A 6,378-nucleotide genomic window follows, 5' to 3' on the forward strand; every position below is an offset into this window, starting at 1 on the left:
GAGGAGGAAGGACGCGCGGCTACCTTGCTGCGGCCTCTAACGGCCCCCCGCGAGCGCCGCCTTTCCGAAGCGCGCTCGCGGCTGCGTGTTTGCTTTTCCCGAGGCCGCCTTTTCCGGCCGAAGTTTAGGGCCAATCTGAATAGCCCGTTTTCTCGCTTGACAGCCCCGCGAGCTGCGGGACTCAGACCCCCCAGGTCACACGGCCCCCTTTGCCCGCCCCGGCACGGCGCTTGCCTTCTAGACCCGGAGGCTGCACCGTGGGCTGCGCTAGCGCGTGATCTGTGCTTTTCAAGAAATGCAAGCAGCCGCAGCCCTGGTTAACTTTCAGCGAGAAGCCTTTAAGGTGCTTTTTCCTCGAGCGCTCCATTACTGTGGTTTGGGTCGGAGTACTCTGCTGAGCTCAGAATTTAATTATGCTGGCTTCTCGAATTGTTTCTACGGAGTTAACTTGAAGGAGATGGGGTGGTATCAGCCTCGGGAATGGAAGAGGGCCAACTTTCCTCGGTGTGGGTAAACGTTAGCACTGACTCGTCTACTTAGTAGCGTACAGCCAAGTAGTTTAGTTTAGGTTTATTAAGACAGGACTCTACAGTGTTCCCGATACCGTAACAAACTTTCCAGCATGTTGCTTTTATTTTGTCTGCTTAGAGAACCGATATAGGCAAATGCCTTACTTCTGATTATTTGAGGCTGAAGTGGAATGGTTTTGTTAAAAGCTACCTGGAGAAAGTGGTAGGGGTTAATTAGGTAAGTAGGGAGGTATTTAGAAGGCTTTAGTTGACGTACATTTTTGAAAGTCTTATACTCTTAGGATCTGTTGGACCGATGCTAGGATTTATGTTTATCTTTTTGTCTCCAGTCGCATGTGTGAATTCAAGCATTTCTTGAAGAGCTGGACTTCTGGGATCCCATTTTCTGAACTCCGACGTACGGTGTATTGATAAATAAATTTTCTAGTGTGTGCTTCAAAAATCTTAACCATTGCCTTGGTTGAAAATGATAATTAAAATACGTGAACTAACATTTGGAAAAGCTAGTGTATATAATTACCTTCCCGAGTAATTTAAGAGCCAGGCAGAAATAGGCCCTGGAGTTGTATTAGGATTAAAAAAGAGTCCACCGCAAGTGACTGGGGAGACCTTGGGGAAATAGACTTGTCCAAAACAACTATAATACAATTTTAAATGGTAGGTACAAAGTATCCACTGCCTATGTGTACCTGTATACGTGTGTATAATTTTTTTATCGTAGTGAAATATAAAATGTACCATTTTAACCATTTTCAGTGTATTCTATCCATGCTGAATAGCATGTGTATTATTCAACCCATGCTGAATATTTTTTATTATCTTTGACTTGTCTTACTTCAGAATGGATTTGAGTTTGCTGGTGTGCACATAGTAGGTGATCAGTAATGGTGGAATTAAAAATTATTTATGTACTGACTTAGTACAGCCAGTGAGCATTCTTTATAAAAACACATATAGATATTAGAGAAAATGTTCACATTTCAGCAGTACGGAATTTAAATGCAGGAGAGACATAAAGTCTAACCCAACTCTTACTATGGATAGAAAAAAATAAGCCACCATTTAGCTAATAAGGAGCAAGACATTATGACTTGGTGGCAGACACGGAGATCAGAACCTAATTCTCCCGCTTGCCATCTGTACTTGGTTACACTATCCTTTAAAACAGAACTCCTGGGCTAAGGGTGTAGCTTAGTGCTAAGAGTATTTTCTTCGCATACTCAAGGCCCTGGATTCATCCCCAGTACTGCAAGGATCCTCATTCAAACTGAAAAAGTATTATACTCCCTCAAATTTTTGCCATAGAAAAATTTAGTATTAAATATTGATAATAATTTTAATTTCACAGCTATAACTTCCAGTCTCCTATTATGTTTTATTTTGTTCTTTAGGGTGGTTACATCTTTTGAAAATGGGCAGGGGGCCAAGAGATAGAGGAAGGGGAGGATATGGGATGTAAGAACAATTAAGATGTGTTATCTACATGTACCAACCCCTCACTGTGAATGTAATCATATACACTACAAACATGTACTAAAAAAATTAAAAACATTTAATTTCACCAATCACATATAAATGTAAGCAAGAAATATATAAAATTTTAAAAGTTATGGGATTTTCTGAAATTAGCTCTGCTCAGGCAAGTACTACAACAGAAAAGGGAGGCAAACACAACATAAAAATACTTGATCATCTGGAAAATGGGATAATTTAAACAGCAAATTAAGCTATAAGATATTACCAAGCACTTTGCCTGTGTTCAGGGGGAAAAAAGGGTAATAAGCCATGGATCATACTTACCAGACTGAAGCGCACTTAAAAAAGTTTTTATGGAAATGCATATCATGCTGATGCAGGCTAATTGTATTCAGTTCCTCTTTACAAGTTATATTCTAATTTATATTAATAATAAAAAAAGTTCTTTTAAGTTTCCGTTTAAGAAGTTAAAGAGTTTGAAAATCTATCTTTGTATTATGCAGGTACTTTTAAAAATTTTTCATAGATATTTTAAAGTTCTTTGAGAAGTAGAAATGACCAAACAGGGCCGGGGATGCAGCTCAGAGGTGCAAGTGCCTGCCTGGCAAATGCAAGGTTCTGAGTTTGATTCCTAATAGCAAAATAAAACAAGACAACAGATCACCAAACATAAAAATAACAATTATTAGTCAGATAGAAACTTAACCTTTTTTTCTTTTCCAGTGCCGAGGCTTGAACCCAGGGCCTTACACACTAGACAAATACTCTACCACTGAGCTATCTCCCTAGCCAAACATTTTGAGACAAAACCACTAAATTACCCACGCTGGCCTCAAACTTGTGATCCTCCTGTTCTAGCCTCCCTTGGGGATGGGATTACAGCTGTCACCTATCCTGGTCTATTTTCCTTTAATTGTAGAACAAATATCATGGAAAATTACAGTAGAGGTAATTTGACTTTTTAAAAAATTTCTGGTGCTGCAGAAGCAGATATTTAAGTATTTATATGAGGTGGCTATATATTTAGAGACTCAGGAACCTTTACTTTGTGAGCCACATTTTTTATTGCCTTCCACTGTATATTTCCTTTTTTTTTTTTCCTTATTGCTTAGGAAAATGTTTGAAAAGTCAAACTCCCTGCAGTATTCCCGAGAATCAAAAGAGGGGTTCTTGTGTTTTTATTTTGCTGTTTTGTTGTTTCAATGTTAGTGTTAAAACAAAAAGTGACCTCCCACCAATACACACACTTCCAAGAGAACAGAGGGAAATATCAGTGAAATAACAAGTGAATCCCAAAGGAGAGACAAAGCTCAGGAACCTAGACCTAATTGATTATCACCTTTTTTTATTCTTTTTTAATTCTAGGGTTTTTAATCCTAGCTACTCAGGAAGCTGAGGTGGGAAGATTATAAATTAGAGGCTAATGTAGGCAATTTAGTGAGACTGTCTCAAAATAAAAAAATGTAAAGGTTGGGACTGCTAGGGATATAGCTCAACAGTAGAGCACTTATCTAACGTGTATTCAGTCCCTAGTACTGCCAAAAAAAAAAAAAGCTTTGAGAAATTTTACCCTTGTACATGCTATAATTTTCAGAAGGTTCTTAGAAGTCAGCAATACAGGGTAGATTCAGCTGAATGTCAGTTCAGTTCTGACTTTCACTGAGAATTCCACATCTCCAGAGTAAAGCTTTCTATAGTCTTCTTGACTCTGCTTAATTTAGTGTACCCTCAGGGCATAAGCCTGAGTCTAGCAGACCCATTCTTACCTTTCTACCATGAATTTGTACTTTAGCGGCTGTGCAGCTCCTTATCTTTCCCTGAGAGATACTGAAAGCAGTATATGTATTTACCCGCTTGTTGTGATGAATGACAAGGACTGTGCATGTATGCAAATGTGGCAACAGGGTTTGGACTCACCTTCTGTTCTGGCTAACTGGTTTTATGTATGTTTACCCAAGCATCACAGAGGGTCCAGTAGACCCATGTTACTCCAGGATTTGTTCAAAAAAAGTTTTCATTTGCTTTTTCTGGTAGAAGTAGCCCAGTTCAGTAAAATGGCACATGAAAAGCCAGATTGGCAAGTTTTGGAGGAGGTCAAAAGGCAAATATCAGATTACACATGCATGGATGATGAAGGCGATGAATTGTGTTAAAATGAATGTTTCATAACAGAGAGTGGTGTGGGTTATGATGACAATGATGCTGAAGACTTTGACGTTGACCATGTGAGCCGAAGTTCTGAAATGCAGCAAGAATCAACTCATACAGACACAAGGAATGCAGACCTCCTTGATTCGGATGACATACAAAACAGCAATGTGAGGACATGTTTGGTTAGTCAAAATGTTGCAAAATGGCCATGCAACCTAAAGGAACTGTCCAGTGTTAGAATTAGGTCCAAAAATATAGTGATGGTCTTGGCAGGAGTGAAACATACTGGAAAGAATGCTGACACTCTCATTTGGTGTTGAAAATTGTAACAGATAAAATGCTACAGGATTCTGTGAAATACACAAAGGCTGAAATGCAAGTGAAACATTCTGTCTACACCAGTAGTCATACTCAAAAATGTTTTTTATTATGGCACCTCACTAATTGAACGGAAAGTACCCATGGGACTGCTGTACTTAGCACAGATTTCTTGTGATTGCAGGACTGTAAAAGACTTATGGAAAAGCGATGAGTCAAAATACGGCATAAAAATTTATGACTTTGTACATCCTATGGCTTAGTATGCTTTCAGTTTAGTCATTTATCCTAGAATTCAGCCATCAGGTCCTTAGTTAGTAATAAACCCAATGATGTGAGCAGACTTGTTGCTCCCATCTCACAAACTAGTGGGAATGTGGCCTTCAATAATTGTTTACCAGTTTCCGGTTGATGTAACATTTGCCAATAAAGCACAAGCTGACCAGCATGGGAACTGTACACAGGAACAAAATCCAAATGAAATGTTGCCATTTCAAACAAGAGAAGGGCCTGGGATATTGCTTAATGGCAAAAGTGCCTGCCTGGCAAGGATAAGGTCCTGAGTTTGATTCCTGGGTACCCCCCAAAAATTAATAAATCAAAATGGAGAATTGTATAGTACAGTTTTTGGATTTCAGAAAGATAACATTGGCCTCATATATGGCAAAGAAAGACAAACTGGTATTGTTGATATCAACATTGCACCATGATGGAAATACTGATAGGGAAACCTCCATAAAACGGAAGCCTGGGATGGAAACTTGCAGCAACAAAATCAAACGCAGACTAATTGTTGATGATGAGCTGTGCAGCAACTATGATGTCACTTGAGACACAAAACATTAGCCAGTGGTTGTGTTTTACTAAATCCTAAATGTGTAGCTTAGTTTGATAGCTTACAAAGAAAATAACAAGTACAAAATATCAAAGAGAAATTTTTGTAGAAAATTGGGACTGGAGCTCACAGAGATCACTTATAGCAGAGGAAAAACAAAATGTTTCTGCCCGGGGAACTACACAAAAAATTGTGGAACACACTGGTGAGCTGACAGGTGAACAGGAAGGCACAGCATTACAAACACCTACTACAACAACAGGAAAACAAAAAAGAGATCAACTGTGCCCTACAAGAATGTACAGGAAAACAAAACATACATGCTAACAGTGTAAGGGATACTTGTATGTAGGCGGTGAAGTCTTGTGAAGACTGCCTTAGGTGTGATAGTTGAAGCAAAGCTTATTTTTGTGGTAGACTTTTGTTTGTGTTTACATAGGTTCACATAGCTTTTTATTTTTGATGACATCTTTAGTTTTTTTTTTTTTTTTTTTTTTTTTCTAATTTGAGGAATCTCTAGGGTATCTCGAGGTCAGACCCGTATTTCTTTTCATTATAACAAGTATCATGCATTTTTACAAGGAACTAAATATTTTGCAGTGGATCGGCAGTGGCCTATTGTTACATGGGTGTTTTTTCACATAGTAAGGTTTCTTTTTCAGATGATCATTTCAGAGGATTCTAACTGCTCCTCAGTACCTTTATATACATTATGCCATTTCGCCTCTCAAAAACCATTATTTTGCAGAGTAGGAAAGAGTACTCAATGAGATTAAATAACTTTCCCAGGGCCATATGCAACTAAACCCAGATCTGTGTCTCTAGCACTTCCCTTTTCCACCCCATAGGACCCAGCTGGGTCTGTCAAAATGTAAGACAGAGAAATTTTAATTTGTATTCATACTGGAAGAATACATGATTGTCATCTGAGTCAAAACCTCAAGTGTTTCACAGATCACAATATTAAAGCAGAAACACTAAATCTATTGGAAGAGAAAGTAGGTAAAAACCTCGAAGACATAGGGGTAGGCAGAGAGTTCATGAATAAAAACCAAATTGCACGTGAAA

At 38.7% G+C, this 6,378-nt stretch overlaps 1 long non-coding RNA gene across 1 annotated transcript; it reads left to right on the top strand.

Annotated features, from left to right (window-relative positions):
• Positions 1-6: 6 nt before the first annotated feature.
• Positions 7-978, top strand: LOC102017137. Its single transcript, XR_260955.1, has 2 exons — positions 7-343; positions 860-978. It is a non-coding gene; the product is annotated as an uncharacterized LOC102017137 (long non-coding RNA).
• Positions 979-6,378: the final 5,400 nt, after the last annotated feature.

Source organism: Chinchilla lanigera, unplaced genomic scaffold (genome assembly GCF_000276665.1).
Source record: "Chinchilla lanigera isolate Chin_1 unplaced genomic scaffold, ChiLan1.0 scaffold00022, whole genome shotgun sequence".
Classification (NCBI taxonomy): domain Eukaryota; kingdom Metazoa; phylum Chordata; class Mammalia; order Rodentia; family Chinchillidae; genus Chinchilla; species Chinchilla lanigera.